Below are 20,431 nucleotides of genomic sequence, written 5' to 3'. Positions count from 1 at the left end.
CAAAAATAACTGTAGCAACACACACACATACCACTTTTAAATAGCACTTGCAACTAAATTAACCATTTTCACATGCTATTGTAATGGGCTTTATCACTGGTAAAAATGTAATTATAAATGCACGTTACTGGGCAAACAACAATGCCAGCAATTGTTAGCAAATTGCCCAGTTACCTATCAGTACTTGTTAAGTACTGGTAGAAACATTTATTTGATTACTTAACAGTAGATAACATCTACATAATGCACTGACAGCTTGCTTATCAGACAGTTTTGCAACCAGATGTGCAATGCACATTACAATATGTATGTTAGGTTTATGGTTTTTAGACAGATGTGTATGTTGTTTCAATTGCTGTTGCCAGCTGTTTTTAGTTAATAGAGTTGTATATTACAAATTTGATGTATCAGCTTATATATTTTTTTCTAGACTTAAGTATTGCAAAAGCATTATGCTGTGTTAATTGCCGATATTGAAGCTGTAGCTTTTAGTTTATATAGAGTTGTTGGGAGTTCTGAAATGTCCTTATTTTGTATGTTACTTGAGTCACTTTCTTCCTATTAATAATGTGACGGTTTGAAAGTCTGGAACTCAAGGTATTTTGTGAGGCAGTTTGAAAGATACTGTAATATATACATCCACTTGGACCAGTACGCAAATGCGTTTCTACTATATTTGTATATAGGGATCTAATACAAGTATTCAGCTTTAATTTGTTTATTATTCATGCTTTCATGTTACGCACTTGTAATCTACCTGACCTAGTAACATGAGGTAATTGCATACTAATGTGCATTCATAGTGTACCCTAATAATACCAAGGTGTAGTATAGTATATTATAAAAATAGTGTACAAGCATAGTCAGCGGTATAACTGAGATGACTATTACATGCAGTAGTTTTCCTATTACAGAGATTTGAGGTTGTACTTGTAGTTTACTTGACTTTGTAGTATGAGTATATACTAGTTTATGCTCAGAATGTGCTAGAATAGTGTCATACAGTATGTCAGTAATGTTATGAATACAGTCTGTAATGTTACTCTAACTGAAATAGGTTTTGTATGTAGTCAAAGCCTTGATGTGTTTTATATGTTTTCTTCTTGTAAAATCTGTTAATGTAATTGAAATGAATGTTGCATATAGTCAAAACATTACTGACATTTACACATTCTACTCAGGTAAAAATGATTAAGTACACTGTTTGTTATGTTGGGTTCTCTATATTTGCAGTAGATAAATAAACTGATAGTATCTGACAGATCTACAGTGTTAAAAGCAGATCTGGTGGGAACAACTGACTTTTATACTTTTCATAGAGTTTACAGTATATCTTACACAAATGTCTTTTATAGTTGTTCTAGATTTTTGGAGCAAATCTTGCTTAAAAATAGTGCACTTGTTTGTATAAAGTAGATCTGTATTGGATGTGTGCATGAATATACTGAGATCATGGCTTTTGTTTGTGGACATTTTATGTCAAAGTAGGTATATTCTATCAATATGAATATATTTGGCCCTAACAGACTGGGTGCAAAGGACTGAAAATAGTATCTGTGATATTTTACCAACATAAATAAGACACAACCTATGGTTTGACTTTTGGAATATTATTTTATTATTATACCTTATATACTGCGATGGTGGTGCTGCTGTAGCGTTGTCGCCTCACAGTTAGACGTTGCCCATTCGATTCTCATTTAGAGCATCTTCTGTGTGGCGACATGCGTGAATGGGCATTCCTTCGTTGAATGTTGTGCGTTAGGCCCAGCAAGCCAGCATGTAAAAATCTACTGCCAATCATTAGCGGACCGGAGTTCCGCTGTGGCGACCCCTAACCGGGAAAAGCCGAAAGACACAACAACAACATATTATACCTTATTATAATTTCCACAGCATCCTTACTAGTAATGTCTTTAGATTCATTTTTCAAGAAATATCTGTCTAAATGCCTATGTATCTGTCCCTGTTTCTTACACAGATAAATAAATGCCACATAGGCATTTGACTTGCCATCAGGCATTTTCAGAAATATATTCATGTTTATTTATCACTGCCAGGCCATTTATTTTTGTTTTGTTAAACAAAACAGTGGTGTACTTTGAGAATCTTGCCTGGCAGCCACAGAACAAAACTGGTAGTTGAGTGGTGAAAGGGTCAAACATAATCTCAAGCATTGAAATACTGCCTGGAGTGGATTCAAGGACCAAGTCCGCATTATTGTCCTTGCAAGTGGATTTGTCAGATCTGATACTTAGTAGTACTAAGTGGGACAGTCCATATAAGTGAAAGTCCTTGAACCACTCCTTTTTGGCATTTACTTCTCTGAAGTCAAGGCCAGTGTCAATGGTCTCTGGCTGACTAAATTTGCAGATGATTGCAAATTAGGACATGTCATTGAATCCCACACTGACACAAATGTTCTTCAGGAAGGACTGACACAGACAAACAACTGGTGTCAGAGCCATGGACTAAAACTAAATGCCAATAAATGCATAATAGTATCCTTCGGGAAGTCATCCACTCCTGGTAACTGTCATATTGACAACACATCCCTTAGAGTTGGCCCAGTAGTCAGAGACTTAGGGACACATATACATAGTAATCTAGCCTATGGCCATCACGTGTCTACAGTAGTGAGGAAATCATTCTATGTTGCACAACTTATAAACAAAGGTATGGCATCTATGTCCAAGGAAGTCATTGTTCCACTGTATTCAGCATTCGTCAGTCCCTATCATTGAGTACAATGCCCCCTTTGGTATGTACCTAACCAGGCATATCCAACAAATGGAAAGTTCACATAGGGTTCCTCACTAAAAAGAATACAGGGTTTAAGTAAAACATCCTATGCAGACCGCCTCAAGGACATATGCCTATATTCTGTCTCCTACAGGCTGTTGAGGGGAGATCAATGCCTGGAATCCAGGGTATTGTCACACCTCAATTTGATGGACTTCTTGCATATCAGCAAAACAAACAGCACCAGAATTATCCATTCTAAAAACATAAACCTCGCCTGTGATATAAATAGGACCTTGCCTGTGATATAAATAGGACGTGCTGGAGAGGCAGGTATGTATTCCAGAGACTACCCCATCTCTAGAACAGGCTCCCTGTCCATGTGGAGCAGAGCTCCTCACAAACTCAATTCAAGTTTAACTTGGACAATTGGATGGGCAACAGGAAATTCATTCCTGGCTTGGCACCTATGTCTTAAATGGACACAAGCAACCTGTAAATGGTTCATCTCTCATGCCCCTACTTGTAAATGTTTCACCTCCCAAGCCTCTGCTTACAATTATCAAGGGTACCAGAACTTGTAAGATATTTGGGATGCATGGCTAGGCTTAAAAATGCTATTGTGGTTGTTAACCTAGTAAACACCTGTGAACCTATGAACCTATGCTTAAATATTTTCAATTTTATATTTAGCTCTTGCATAGGATCATAGGTTCATAGGTTTATACTAGGCTAATGAGCACCAGGGTCTTTACAAGCATATCTGTGTAGTCCAACCCAGCTTTGTCCCCAAGTTCCTTGGGCACCTATGTGCTGGGATATGTTAGTAAGGAGGCAGCTAAAGGTTATGTGAGGAGGTATATTAGTTAGGGATTAATTTACTTAATGTCGACCTCTGTCCACCATAGACCTGGAGCCAGATCAATGGTAAATTTGTGATTTCCCATCCAATGATCAAGGTTTCATTTGAATAAAGTCAGGGATGAACTCTGTTTCATGTAGATGGGGAGCTTATTCCATAGTGTGGGGATCCTTTGAGACATATATTTGTCTCTCCAGCATGTTCAAGTTATGTCACAGGCAAAGTTCATGTCCTTGGATCTAAAGTTTCTTGTGCTATTTATTTTGCTGATATGCAAAAGATCCATCAGAATGCCTTATATGCCAGTCATAGATCATCTCTCATTAACCTGTAGGAAGGATAGTACCTTAAGGCAATCTGTGTAGGAGAGGTTCATACCCTAGATTCTCCTGATGATGAACGTTTGGGATTGTTCCAGGTGTTGCACGTGCCTGGTTAGGTACATGCCAAAGGGGGCATTGTACTCAGTGATGGGTCTGATATGGGCTGAGTAGAGTGGTACTATAAACTCCTAGGATCTGAAAGCCATACACTTGGTTATGAGTTGGGGGACATAGAATGATTTTCGTACTATCTTGGCTACGTGTTGGTTGAGGTCAGATTACTCTGTACATATGTTCGCAGATCCCTAGCTCTCATGGTCAATAGCTAGCTGTTTATATTAACTGCCACTCAAAGGACAGTATGTTTTGCAATACTGTTAGGAGAATCTATGAAAGTATTGGCACAGACACGATTTACTTTGTATCCCGAAGACTCTTGTTGAGTTGAGCAAAGAATCCCTCTGAGTAATTTGTGTTAGAGATGAGGGCAATATGATACATATAACTGACTTACAACTAATGAATACTTTTTTTTCTCCTTTATGAGCCTGTATTGCCAAAATATTATTATTTTTTTTTTTTTTTGTAAAAAGAATATCCAAGTCCATCATGTAAGGATGTAGTCCGTGTTCTAATGCCACAAACAAAATCAGGACAATAGGCATTTTTTTCCATATCCTGCAGGCATTGCCATGGACCATTTCTTCCTCATAGGTATTTAATCTCAGTATTACTAGTATAATCATTTAGTATACAGCTATGAATGATGCTGCCAGGGCAAAGATCAATGTCTCCAATAATAAAAAAAAAAAAACAGCAGCATTAGAAACAATGCCAGTCTTTAAATTTAATGTGATAACACTTAGAGTGTGATGTTATGGATGTATAAAGTAGTGGCGACTTGAGCAAAGTAGGTTATATGATAGATCTGTAGCAGCTGCTTCAAGGAGACAATTGAGACATTGGAGTCATTAATGTAAATACATTAGAAGAGAACAGATGGAAGGCATGAGTTTCCTAGTATGAAATAAATATATAATAGAAGGGGCACAGTAGGGTCAGTTACCACAAAAAAGGACTAACAAAATTATTCAGATATAAATACATGCAAAGTCATTAAGTTGAAAGTGACATTATGCTAGTTGGGATACAGATGCAAGAGATCAAGTCACCTCACTGGAAGGGTATTTGTTTATGAAACAAGATGCTCCTTTAGGTATAAGAGATGCTAGGGAAGAGGGATGGATGACTGCCCTCACAGATGCACTTTACAGTTTTGGTGAATTTTATAGAGCCCATGCTCAGAAGCTAAGTCTTGTGCCCTACTAAATTGACCAATGGCAGCCAAGCAAATTGTAACTGTGGTGGGATAGGAACGTGAACAGGGGAAATTATAGGAGTGGCAATGCATGCATCCTCTGATTGGTACTTCATATTTATTTATTGAATTAGTTAACCAGGGTAAAGCACTGATACATTCTGATCAATTTCAGTCTCATCCCTGGTAGTAGTGTAATTAGCCTTAAAAGAATACTCTGTTTATACTCGGAACTTGTCAATGAAAGGAGGGTGATTTGTTGGTATGTGGGTACAACTACAAAACTGTTAGGCAGATTGGCACTGTTGTTATGCAGCATTATTTTCTGCCTTGCAGATCCCCCCTTGGTGACCTCCAGTTGATCCACAGTGAATCCTACAGTGCAATCTATTGGTGCTTAAAGTAGCACTTAGCATAGTATCTACTCTCTAGGAAGAAAATGCTAGTAATTAGTTTAAAAATTACTCTGAATTAAGCTCTCAGTGTATCATGTTACAGGGACAGAAGCAAAGAGTTGATGAAGAGGATCTATGTAGAAGAACTGACAAAGTAAACTAACCAGTAAAACGCAAAGCATAAAATATTAAGTACAGTGCTGTTGATAGACAAGAATCAATCACATGCTAACACGGTGAATTAATGCTTGGAGGCTGCAGCTACAAAATTAAATGCAGCTCAGATACAATCAGGACAGTTTCCCATGCGTATATTCAATGGCATTTCTGAAAAATCAATGCAAGAGGGATCACATAAAAATATTAGATTGCCATGCTTATAACTATCTAAATGTGTATGATGTCTCAATTAGCTAGCTTAAACAGCAGGTAAGTGTTTACCCATATTGCAAATATGTCTTGTAAATGTGCATATGAGACTATTAAAAGGCATATCAGACTTAATTTGCAGTCTATGTTTTTTTACTTGATGTAACTGCATTTATTTAAATGAATTAATATTATTTAAATGCAAAGTGCAGCAATTTTACTAGTCTTCAGTGAGCCATGCAGGACAAATAGCATCAGACAGCAAAGGCAGATGTATGTGTTTGCAATGACTAGCTGTCGAGAGATAAAGTAAAAGGAGCTTTATGTTGTTTTAGTTTATCTTTCCTTTTGAAAGTATATTGCATCATAGTCATAGACCATGATATTATATTCTGTAGGTCCTAAATAATAAAAAACAGAATAGAAATTATCATCATGCTAATTTCAGAGAGTGTTCTGTTTAACACTTACAAAAAAGTCAAAATGCATCTCCAGGTATATTTCTATAACAGACATTGCAATGGTGGATCAAAGCAAATGCAGCTACTTTATGCAGAAGTCCTGTTTACACAGCATATTCTTTTTATTGCAGTGAATAAACTGCTATTGAGCACTGTTTGAGGTTGTAAAAGTGTATTTGTTTAGCGGGTCTGTTTGATTTTGAATATACACCTAAGCATAAAGAATACTATATACTATATGCTACCTATCAGTTCTATGTGATGAAAGTGAGAATATGCTCAGGTCAGTGTATTGCAGTATAGATGCCATCCTCCAGATCAGTCATACTATTCATTATGGACAGCAACTGAGAAACAGGAGGACTGACAATGAGGCACATCACAATCTCAGTACATCACAGGGATGTAAATACATTTATACTAAATGTATACCCTGCATGAAGAGAATAAGTTCCAAGAGTTATGTGATGTGTAACAGAGGATTTTATCCCTGAGAAAATCTAAATGCTTGTGATTAACTTCACTTTTCCACATCTAGCTTAACAGGGTGTAACCCAGAAAGTCATAGTTTTTTATTTATTTTGCCAAAAGTAAAAAGAGTAATTCCTTGAGTGACAGATCCCTCATCATTCAAACAAAAAAGAAGTTATGTACTTACCATAATGTTCCATCTGTGTTGTCCAGCTTCATTTATCCTCAACTGATGGGTTTGGTTCTGAATATCGGAACCAACTCAACCTTTACTACAGCTCACAATGACCAAAAACTCTCTAGCTTAAGCCCTACCCACAATGCCTCTCTCCTAGTTTCCTCAGATCAAGTATTCAGAAAAAAGAATGACATAAACATAATGCCTTCATAGAGGCTATACCTGGAATCTTTATAGATAAACAGTAATAAGGTCTTCAAATTTTCTATTCCAGGAAAACTAAAGCTTGGGCAGGGGGAGGAAGGGAGGAACGTCAAGGATAAATGAAGATGGACAACACAGATGGAACATTATGGTAAGTACATAATGTCTTTATCTGATGTCAATCTTCAATTATTCTTGACTGATGGGACATAGTCCCCAGCTACCTTTGATATTTGGAAAATTCACGGAAGAATGGAGGTTTACATAATAAGGCTTGTTGTTTTGAAATTCCTCTGGCAGAAGCCAATGCCACTAAGAAATAACTGATTCCTGGTTTTGTAACTCCCATTTAGCAACAGGTCAGCAGGGTGGCCATGCAAATGCCTATAATACCAAAACAGAGACTTGAAAGTGAGGTATGATCCTTATAAGGCAGTCTTAATAATAGAAACTCTCCAGAAAGAGCTGTGCTAGCCTGACTTAAATAGCTGAAGTGGTAGCTCCTGTTTTGAAAATGCGGGCTAAAAGGTCTTGAATTTTGTCAATAGGAACCAAAGTAGTCAATGCCACCTTCTGAAGCCCAAAAGGTGAAATTCCTTACTCTTGCTAGTGTAGTGTTTATGTGTGGATGGCTCATGAAAAGCTAACAGAATATGACATACTGGGGAAGAAAGATTTGTCCATCTGGCAATAACTGGAACTGGGGGAATCAAGCAGAATGTTCAGTTGAGTCAAACTGGATGGGACAGAAGGTCTGGACCTGGCTCCAAAGTCCATGTTTTTCACATGAGATAATACAAAGAAAAAAGGGAACCACCATATTCATTGTGACCAATAAGGAGTATTGATGATTACTTTGTTCCTCTATTGAACTACTTTCTGTAGAACTTTGAAATTAAGGGGAAATGGAGGAAAGCATATAGAAATTCTGGGAATCAAGGGAATAAAAGAGGATCCCTCAGTGACTCCCCGGGGGGAGAGGGTTTGGGCAGAGCAAGGTAGTTGCTGCACTTGTAGTTCAAATGTAAGGCAAGAGGCTGCAGGAAGGCTGGCCCCCTCAATGACAAAATCCTTTACATCATGTTTAGATAGAGAGGCCACTCATGAGACAGAAGATTAAACTGCTCAATTTGTCTGCTGTCATAAACTGGTTGGGAGAAATCACCCATTATTATGCTCTGAGTGTTTCTCATTAAAGGGGGTTGAGATTTGGTCTCTTCTGCTTGTTGATGTTCCAAACCACTGACATATTATATAATTAAATCACAATTATTCCCAAAGAAAGAGTAGTCTGAAAGGTTTGCAACTGTAAAGACACTGCTTTCATTGTTAGAACATTGATATGTAAATTGGCCTTCATAGGGAACTATGGAGTGTATAGTCCACATAATGCCTGCTCACTGCATTGGGATTATCCATGGACACTATGATTTTGGCTGCAGGGAGGACAAAGAAACAGTCCTGAGGAATCTCTTTTGAGTGCAACCTCCAAAACTAGATCTTTTTTGCAAAGATCGGAGGTCAGAACTGATCCGACATAGGTTGATGATGTATTCACCATTGATATGCAAGTAGCCACTGAAGAATTTTCCTATGATATCAAGGAAACTAGTGTAATAGCTGCGTGGCCTTGAACCTAGGGGGTATAAAGGTTTCTGTACTGAACATTGCACCTATGAACTCTAAACCTTAAGTTGGGATCAATTGTGATTTTTTGTAATTTTCAATTGTTCCTAGGTATGTACAAGTTAGGAGGACATAGTCTCTAGCTTTTATTAACAAATGTCTGGTTGGAGCAGAAATAAGGCAGTCGCCCAGGTAAAGAAACACCTGGAACTCTTGTAGTCTCAAGATAGCTGCTGTTTATACCATGTCTTTGGAAAAATGTATACCTTTATTGGTGTAGATGAAGGAAATGCAATCAGAAATCCATTTTGAACAATGTGAGGGCTGTGATGAGGCCAGAGGACAAAACTCTAAACTGGTAATGACTGGCTACTAGCCAGAAGTGGATGAACCTTCTGAAGCTTTGGTCTATTTAATAAGGTAATATGATAATATGCTTCCCAAAGGTCCATGGAGCATATATAATCTCCCTTTTTCAAGAAGGGATGATTGGTCTGAAGTGTGACTATACAGAATCCCGTTTGGCAACCCAATTTGTTCAGAATGCTAAAATTCAAAGATGGTCTCTAGTCCCCTGTTTTTTTTCTTTTTTTTTTTTTTTAATTGCATAACTGTTGGATCCCTCTCAATGGGTGGAATGTAGGGAATTTTCTTGTGTACTGGGGGGGATGGCCAGAAAGGATATGATATAATCTCTGGACATAATCTCCTGCAGTCAAGAATCTATAGTTATTTCTAGCCAGACGTTTTGGTGTAAGGATAAGTACCCTCCCCAACTGCCACCAGAGGAAGGTAATTGGGTTACTGTTCAGGAGTGCTGGTAGGGCTTACTAAGGAAAGAATCTCTGAAACTGTAGTTCTGTGGTCCACTTCTGCCACAAGAGTGGCATTTTCCATTGAAGTTCTACCCTCTGTCCTTGGGAGAACTGTTTCTATTTGTGTCTTGAAAAGGCCCTTTGGGTTTTGAGCCACATTTTCCCAGCATCCCTCTGATTCCTGGAAAAGAATCTTTGGGGGAAAGGTATGTCTATGGCAGAAAGGGCGTTAATATCTTTCTCACACTTGACTAATGCTTCTTGAACTTCTGGGCCAAAGGGGACAGTCAGCCAAAAGAAGCATTGATGGATGAATACCTAAATGACTGCACAAAATGACATAGACGCATCCAGGCGTGTCTCCCAGTGGCAATTCCTGACCCTGCCAGTCTGGAAGTGCAATGAACATTGTGGACGAACTGGACACAGACTGTAGGGTAGATGACTGAGAAGCAACTTTCTCTTTTACCTCCTCAGAAACACTCCCACAAAGGAATCAGATAAATCTTTAACCAGATCCCTTTGAAGTCTAGTAAAATTGCTCACAAATTCAAGGATCTTAAGGGACAGGTCAATGAAGTAGTGAACTCACTTTCCAAACCTTTCCATTTTCTGAAACTCTCTGTTAGGCAGGTGAATAGAGGATATTTTTACAGCACACACCTTTCCAGAGGTGGCTGCAATGACCCTGGACTCTACAGGCAGATCTTTGGTCCTAAACTTTTTATCCTCAGGGGAAGAAAATAATTTGTCAGGAGTACTGGGGATGGACTGAAAAGGGGTAAGGACCTTTCCACTCCTGCTGAAAGAGCAAATGAACAAGGACATCAGCTGATGGAATCACCCAAGAGGTAGATGTTTGGGTGCTAAAGGGTAGGGTTTTTTTTGTATAGTCAGTAACAGATTTCTTCATGGGATGAAAATGCTTCTTCTGCAATTTCTCTTCTGAGGGGGCCTCCTTGGTGGGAGGGCTGGGGAAGGTATCAGAAGAAGCATGGTTCAGATATCCAGGAATCCTGCCATCTGGGCATTCACTGTCCCCATGGAGAAGTTGGTAAGGGCAATTCATAGCCCTAAAAACTGAACTCCTCGAAGAGGGAAAGGACAGCGGAACCAAGAAGAAGAACTTTGGAACCATGGTCACTCCCCATCCTAAAGATACAACTGCTGAGACAGAATTTTGGGCCAAACCAATGAGTGACTATGCTCTGAGATGCAGGGGCTGCTCCAAGAAGTAGGAGTTGATGCCTGCTTCTCAGAGCCGACATCACAGACTTGGCCTCCAATAGGTCTCTGGATATGAGATGCCAAAGAGCTTAGAGTAATCAGCATTTCTGGAAGTAACAGCATCTCTGATTCGACACTGGGAGGGTTGGGGCTGAATACTATAAAGACTCAAAAGGAGTAGACTGTCCTAGGAGTATCCTGAAAAGGTTTAATCAGTGCTGAGAGGGTTGGTGCCGATGGCAAGTTTCACTCTGATAAGGCTATTTGGTTCAATAGATGCTGTCAGACCTGAAGCAATATTTGTTTCAGAACCAAAGATCCTTTGTTGCCAAAGATACAGATACCAGTAAGGCTATCAGTTCCATAGATGCTGTTGGAACTGAAGCAATATTTGATTTGGAACCTAAGATCCTTCAGTGCTGAAGATGCAGATTCAGATAAGGCTATTGGTCCCATAGTTGCTGTCGAAACTGTATCAATATGCTTGGAAGCAGTCAGTTCAGAGGAACTTAAATAAATGCAAGCTCTGTGTCATCTAGAAGACAGTGTTGAGGAAGAAGGTGGTACCAAACTGCTTCTGTTCTCTCCATTTGTTGTTGAAACAGATGAAAAGCTGGTGAGAGAGATGTTTCACTTTCTTCCCTGCCAGCAACAGAGCAGGCCTCGGTTTCAAAATTATTGCATTTTTAAAACACAACATGAGTGTGTTATTTCTTCCTTAACTAAGACACGGGCCTAGCTCAAACAGAAAACACAGAAGGAAAAAAAATTGAACATATAGGGTGAATCTACTGGCCGCATTTCTGGCACATCTTAAAAAAAAAAAACAGAAGGGCCCTTAGATTTTTCAAGCAAAAACTTTAAAGGGAAACAGAAACATACTTTCCCAGGAGAAAAACTACTGAACACATCCACTCACTTGCTCAGACAAGATAGAGAAGGAAAGCAGAACAATAACAATATTTTTTTTAAATTAACATTTAAATCAATGAGAAGGAAGAACATGCCAACAATGGTAGAAAGAGTGCATATCTCTATGGAAGAAGAGAACTACCAACAATTCTAGAGAGAATTCACTTGTATTAACTAAAAAAGAAGAAGGCAGAAATCACATAGGAACAAGCAGAAATATATAGTGAAGAAAAATTCTTTAGGGAAAGGAAGGTTATAAATAAAAAAATAACAAATAACGTACTTAGCTCGAGAGCTCTGGTGAACACATCTGTCTCTGGAAGCAACAAACTAGATCTGAGATTACTAGGAGAGAGGTATTGTGGGTAGGGCTTAAGCTAGAGAGGTTTTAGTTAACATGAACTGTAGTAATAGCAGAGTTGAATCCATCACTCAAGAATAAATGAAGATTGGCAACATCAGATCAAACAATTCAGCAGCTTAAAAAAATTCTACAAAACCAAATTTGAAATTGAGGCTAAAATAGCCATAAAAGTCAAAGACACAAGGCATTTTTAACTATGTTCATAATCTAAAAAACACAATGCAGCAATACACTGAGCTGGCTGTAAATGATGTTACCTACACTGAGGCTAAATATACATCAAACCTACTAGCAGATATATTGAGCTCAAACTTTACCCCTCTCTCTCTCTTCTGTCTATCCTACAAGATATTATCACACAAGACCAAGGCCTAAAAGTGCTATAAAAAGTAAAAATACTGCATTGATGGGTTGTGAAAATATCCCTGAATGAATCCTAAATAGTATAAATCACAATTTAACTATTTCCCTAGTATCACTCTTCAACTTCGGCCTCCATACAGGTTTATACCAAGTGAATGGAGAACAGCTACGACCTTCCACAGACCCAGGCAATTAAAGACCAATAAGTCTGACCAAACTCATATTCATAGCCATGGAAAGACTTTTGAGGGACCTATTAAATAAGGATATAGGGAAAGTCCAAACAATGGACCTGTCTCAGTTCAGATTCATCAATGGAAGGTCATGTTTACTCAACCTGGTGGACTTTTATGAAAAAAAGGCAATTGATGAAAGTAAAAGAGTACACATGGCATAGCTTGACCAGACCAAAGCTTTTGACACAATCCCCCACTTACATAAAGTAGAAAAGATAAATATACTGAGAATATATCCCTACATCAGCCACTGGATTGCCAACTAGCTCACAGATTGGATGTAGGCGATCAAAATAGGTGGAATTACTGACACAAGGAGTCCAGTCACCAGTGGAGTCCCCAGGGTTCAGTACTTTGAACTTTCTTGTTTGGCATCTACTTCTCTGAAGTAAAACCGAATACCAAAGAGATCTGGCTGATTATGTTATAGATGTCTGCACTGTAGGAGTAGTCATTGATTCCTCAAATGATTTACCCATCCTGCAGAAAAGTTTACCCCAAATAATTAACTGGTGCCAGAATCATGGATTGAAATTAAATTAAATGCCAAAAATTGCGTCATTGCATCCTTTGGGAGGTTATTTATCCCAAACAGTTATCATGTTGACACTGCATCCCAAAAATATGACCCACTTGTTTGGGTTATAGGACTTTATGTGGACAAAGATCTATTATTTGGCCAACCTATGTCCACTGTTATAAGAATGTCATTCTATATTGTGCTGCTTATAAACAAAGGGTTTGTGTCTAGATCTAGAGATGTCATCGTCCCCCTTTACTCAGCCCTCTTAAGGCCAGTCATTGAGTACAATGCCCCCTTTGGCATGTACATGCAGCAACTGGAATGTTCACAGAAATATCTTACTAAAAAGATACAAGGCCTAAACAACATGTCTTAGATGGACCACCTCAAAGCCCTGTCACTATACTCAGTATCCTACAGACTGCTAAGAGGTGACCTCTGTCTGGCATACAAGGCATGTTTTAATCCAATACTGATGGATTTACTGCACATCAGAAAGTTAAAAGGCATCAGAAATACTCTCTTCAGGGATCTAAATCTCTTCTGCAATGTCAACAGAATGGTCCAGAGGGACAGGTATATCTCACAGAGGACACCACTTCTCTGAAACAGACTATGCAACCACATAAAACAAGGTTCATTCCCCTCCATTTGCAAGTGTAATTTGGACCTATGGATGCGTAATTGAAAATTTATCCCAGGACTGCCCCCTGTACTATTAATGGACAGATGCAGCTCCAAAATACTTTATCCCACATGAGTCCCCTCAAATTATCTGGGGCATGATTCCAGTTATTCTTACTAGCTTTAGTATGTAATCATTGAACATAGAATGGGTAAGGCCAGTATAACACCAAGCCAGATAGGTTAATTCAAGCATCAAAAGGGAAATTGGCTAGGTTGTAAATGGTCCACAAGGGCAACTAATGTAATACTTACTAATGAACCTATGTATTTCAGTTTGCTAACCAGGTAAGTGAGTTGGTCAGTTGACTGTTTTCATTCATGACCTAGGTGCATTAAATAAACATTTCAAGAGACATTAAATTATGTGGTATGACAATGTACAGAGATGCGACAGAGATAAAAAGCATTCCAATTCATATTTAACAATAGAGAATAAATTTACCAAAACACATTGAGATATGCTGCCTAGAAGGTAAAGGGCACCCTTGAGGACAACTGATAGTCTAGATGAGTGCAGCCAAAGGAAGAAGGAGAACATAAGATTCCAAAGTGGTAGGTGACAGAGGTATACTTATAACATGATGTTTAGTCATGAAATTGTTACTGAGAAATTAAGAATAATCAAATGTAAATACAAATGCACATTTTAGGAAGTATTGAATCAGGAAATCCATTACACTTCATTTCATTTTGTAAATATTCACTTAAAGAGATGTTGAAAGTTTGCAAAGTATTGTGTATTTTAACCTCATTTGTGATGTTGTTCCATAATACAAGTGATATTCTGGAGAATGCTTTGTCACCAAGGACAGTTTTGAATTTCAGTCTAGCTAGAGTAAGAGAATCATGCTGGTTGCTGCCAAGGGGGAAAATAACTTCCTTAATTATATTATTTATTTTATTTTGTTTTGTTTGCTAGGTTTGTCTGACTGGATTATTAAAAAAAATGTTTACAGCGGAGGCCCAGGGAGAAAAGCTCCAACATGTTACAAACATTTTTAAACAGACATTCAGCAATGTACATGAAAAGACATTCAGTTACACATTCATTTGCTAATTAGATTAGTCATTTGTGGTAGTCTTTTCTTTTTTTTTTTTTTTAAATAGTTTTTATTGGTTTTCAAATAGTAAAAACAATTGCATAAATTTCACAAGTAATGAAACACTGTGTATTAATACAAACTATATACAAACTATATACAGAGTCCAAAATAATTGCTAAGTCTTCAATAAAGATTACATTTTGTCTAATAATCTTTTGAGCTTTATCCATGCGATTTGTTTATGAGTCACATTTGAGGTATGTAACAAAGCTGTTTGTAATTCCCTACTACAAATAATCTTAGTAAGAGATATACATTCATTAAAAGAGAGGATATTTCTACATTTCCAGTTTCTGGTAATGATTTTTCTTGCTATAGCAAGAAGGGTCCAAAGACGTTTCATTTGATTTAATGGAAGATACCTTGGCATTGGTGCATTAAAAAGCAACAAAGAATTAGAAATTTCGCATCTGTCTGACCACAAAGCTTTAATAAAGTTTTTAAACTCAGTCCAAAATGGCGTTACTGTTCTACATTCTAGAAACATATGTACCCAATCAGCATCCAATAGTTCATCACATCTCCAACATCTACAAGAGTCCTTCTTGTTTATTCTAGTGGCTTTTTGTGCTGTAATAAAACTTCTATGGATAAATTTCCAAGTGAAAATTTTCCAATATGTAGATGAAGATGTATAATGTACAGATTTAAGAATTAATATTTTATCATTTTCTGATAATTGTGTGTTATTGAAATTAATCATGTAGTTCCATAATTTTTTTTTCTGATATTATTGAATCAGATCTAAGAATACTATAAAATCTAGATATTGAAATACATACATTATATCCTAAATGGGAAAATTCAAAAAGGATAGATAACTTTTTGGGAAGGTCTGTTATACCAGAAAAGTGATATCTCTTGGATTCTGCTAGGATAAACTCTCTAAAGATTTGTATATTTAACCAATTATTATGGGAGGCATTATATCTAGCTAAGAGATAAGTGATGTCATGAATATTATTGTATCCCAAAAATTGGTGCCAAAATATTAAACCATTTTCTTCCATAATTTTTATTTTTGCCATGTTAAAGGAGTCCAAACAACCATTGGTTAAGATTATTGGGAACATTAAGATGGACAAATTATTAGTTAGTAGATTTTTATTTATTACTTTTTTAAAATTTTGCAAGATATAATTAATTATAGGAATAAATTTTAAATTGTTCACCTCACTATTAAAAAAGAATTCTTTAATTACTATGAAAAACGTAATATTTTCAGAGCAGTCTATACCCTTAGTTACAGATTTAATATTACTTAATAGGATTGCTTTATGTAAATATTTCCAATTTGAAGAGTATTTCGAGCTTAACCATAAACTTTTTATATTAAGAATAATGGTATCTGCATAAAGTTCAAAATTAGGAAAAGCAATTCCTCCTTCAGTCCAATTTTTATAGTGCCAGTCATATTTAATTCTCGGTTTTTGAGGATGCCATAGAAATTTAATTAATAAAGAATTTAAATATTTTAGTTGCTTCCTAGAAGGAGGAGCTACTAGCGCTTGAAGAAAAAATAGAATTTTTGGTAATAAAATCATCTTTATCAGGGATCATCTTTCTTCCATGGTAAGGAACATTTTATTCCATTTAATAATATGCTCTCTAATTTGCTCTAACAAAATTTTATAATTTGTTTTTATAGTGTCTTTCCATTTAGTATGAATATAAATCCCTAGATTTTCAATTTGTCATTGGTCCAATTAAAATTATTATGAATAGATAAGGTGTTACTTAATTTTTTATTTATAAGAATAGTTTCTGTTTTATTCTGATTAAAACTAAGACTTGAGATCTCTTCGAAGAGTTTTAATGATCTAATAACATGGTCAATTGATAAATCAATATTGCCAATTATTAATAAGATGTCGTCAGCAAAAAGTAGAATTTTAGAGGAATAGTTTGCATCCACTTCAAAACTTCTTATATTGACATTGTTTCTTATAGAATTGGCAAAGGGTTCTATTGATAATGCAAATAATAAAGGAGACAAAGAGCAACCTTGTCTAGTGCCTTTTAGTATTTTAAATGGGCCAGATAAAAAGGCACCAATTTTAATATAAGCTATAGAACATTCGTATAGTTTATTTAATAAATCTATAAAATCAGAAGAAAAATTAAATTCTTCTAGTACCATGTATAAATATGTCCAATTAATATAATCAAATGCTTTATCTAGGTCTAGGCTAATGACTGAAAGTTCTTTTTTTTATTATTTGCAAAATCTATTAATGTTAGGAGTCTAAAAATATTATCATGAACTTTTCTGTTTAATATAAAACCTGCCTGATCATTGTTTATTAAAGTCGGCATCATTTGATTTAGTCTATTAGCTAATATAGAAGTGAATATTTTATAGTCAATATTTAACAAGGAAATGGGGCGATATGAGGAAACAAGTTAGAATCTTTACCCTGCTTTAGAATGGGAGAAATTAATGAATATTTCCATGAAGGAAAAAGTTTACCACATGTTCGAAATTCTTCAAGTGCTATTACTAATATTTTCAAAACATTATCAGGGAAGATTTTATATAATTCACCTATTATACCATCAAGACCAGGGGCTTTATAATTTTCAAGGTTTTGTATTCTGTCTTTAACTTCTATCAATTATATTGATTTAAGTAATCTATTGTTTTGTTCCTTAGAAAGTTTGTTATTGATATTATTTCTTAAAAATTCTACTTTTGAATTACTTTTAGTAAATTTTAGATTTTTTTTATTCATGGATTCATGATAGGAACGAAAAATCTCCAACATTTCTTTTAGATCTGAAAAGTGTTTTGATTTGTGTTTAGAAGTATCTATTATCTCTGTTATATGTCTATTTTAGTCAATTTTTTTTCTTTAACTACTAATCTGTGCATATGTTTGGGGTTAGAAGAATATGTTTGCAATTTTAATCTCTCTAGATTAATTGCTACTTTATTACTAAGGATTTCTAAATAGTCAAGGTTTAGTTGTTTTAATTCCAAGTTAGAACCCATATCTTTAGGGTGTAGTTTCATTTTTAATGTGTCAATTTTCAATTGTATGGCGAATAATTCTTTGTCCCATTCTTTCCTTTTATGAAGATACCAAGTTTTTATTTTCCCGTATAGATAAAACTTTAAAGAATCCCAAATAATTATTTTATTTGTATCAATATTATTATTAATTTCAAAGAAATAATTCAATTCATTAATGCAACATTCCTTAAATCCCTTTATCTTAATAATATAAGCTGGTAGTCTCTGCCAACGAATAAGATCATTCGGTTTAATATTAATTTTAAATATTATGGCATTGTGGTCTGACAGAGGGCAGGAAGTGATGAAAACATCATGTGTCTTATGTATTAAGTTATCAGATATAAACACTTTATCAATGATTGTCTGAGTGCCATATCTATAAGAGAAATGTGTAAAATTAAGAGAACTCTGTTCTTTGATCACATATATATCTTTAAGATTATATAACGAGACAAAACTAATCAATTTTTTAGCTGGGGCTTGTATCTTAACATTACTACTTTTAGTAGTATCTTTAACTGATAAGATACAATTAAAATTGCCTGCCATGATGATATCTCCTTTGGCTTTTGCTGATATTATTTCCAAGTATTTATTTGCTGATTTAGCACCAATACCAGGTAACCAATAGACATTGGCTAAAGTGAAATATTTCTTGTTTAATTCCAATACTACTAAACATAACATTTTTATCAGTGAAAGTATCAATTATTTTAGGAATTGGTAAAGATTTCTTCCATAAAATCATTGTTACTCTTCTCTTAGTTTGGAAATGAGATCCGGTTAGAATATTATATCCATTAAAAGATATTTTGCTTAAGTCTTTCTGAATAATATGTGTTTCTTGCATAAATACAATATCAGCTTTATTAGAAGCCAGGTATTTAGCCAATTTTCCTCTCTTAGTAAGGTTGTTAAGACCATTTACATTGAAAGATAAACATTTAAACACAGACATTAATTAAGTTATATTTTTGACAAATATATACTATGTTGGACTTATACAATGGATAAAATTCAGAGAACATAAAAACATAACTATATACAAAACTAACCATGAAACATCTAGTTCCTGGATTGATGAATAAATCATCAATACCACCCGCTATCATCATCAGTGCACAAGACTACTATTCACCAATGCAGCTACCAAATATATTATTAGACCAACAAACTAGGAACCTATTAACTCTCCAAGATGTATAAATGTTACTATGAGTCTATTAAGTAATTAAATTAAGACCACAACCTTAGAGTTCAAACATTTCTATTACTAGAGTACTTGTACATATAAAATAAAATAAAATTTTAAAAGTTAAAAATTAATAAATAAATAGATAGGGATAAATATACCAGAAAAGTTATGGGTTATATTTCTAAAAGATATTAATAATAATGATATATCTTTGAGAATGCTTTTATCTTATAATTTTTCTTCTTTTTCATCTTTTTGTTATATTTCAAATCTATTAAAAGAAATCAAAAACAAAAACAAACCTTCATTTAGATATTATTTTACCTACTTCTAAAATTATGTAGGAGATAACTATTATATAACCTATAGATTTATTTTCTTTTCTTCTAGTCTTTTCTTCAAGTTATGCTCAAAGCTTATCTAAACATTTCCTTATCATAAGTATCTCTTGGACAGCTGAAGTATTGTGTTAGACTTTTGTAAGATGAGCGGAGTATCAACTACCATAGGTATTGTAATTTTAAAATTAATAAGGAAACTTCTCAGAGCATATATTTCATATCTCCTTATGTCAAGACTAAATAATACAAACATTTAGCTATCACACTGCATGAAATCATAACTTACCTAACTAAGAATTCAAACTGTATGTATATGTATGCATAAGAACCTGTCATGCAACATAAAATTATGCAAGAACTTTTCAGTAGTATCGCAACAACATCAATAGTTGCTTGCAAAACAATAGTAAAATGTGTGTTATGATAACTAGATAGTCAAGATATAAATGAACACCAAAATAATCACATATCTTAACAAGAGAAAGAAAGGCATCTAGAGAACCAATGGAGTTCAAAATAAAACATTTGCTTATGACAAAACATTTTTATGACAATGTGTTCTGGATGAAACTAACATATTGATATTTAGTCCACAAACTCATTGCTTTCCTGCACAGCACATATAATCACCTGTTTTAATTATAACTTCTTCATATTCTATCACCTCTCCCACCCAATTCCCAGGGTACCTTTACCACAC

Source organism: Protopterus annectens, chromosome 5.part0 (genome assembly GCF_019279795.1).
Source record: "Protopterus annectens isolate FY-2018-M chromosome 5.part0, PAN1.0, whole genome shotgun sequence".
NCBI classification, from domain to species: Eukaryota; Metazoa; Chordata; order Ceratodontiformes; family Protopteridae; genus Protopterus; species Protopterus annectens.
The sequence above is the reverse complement of the archived record's forward strand: the minus strand, read 5'-3'. Positions refer to the sequence as shown.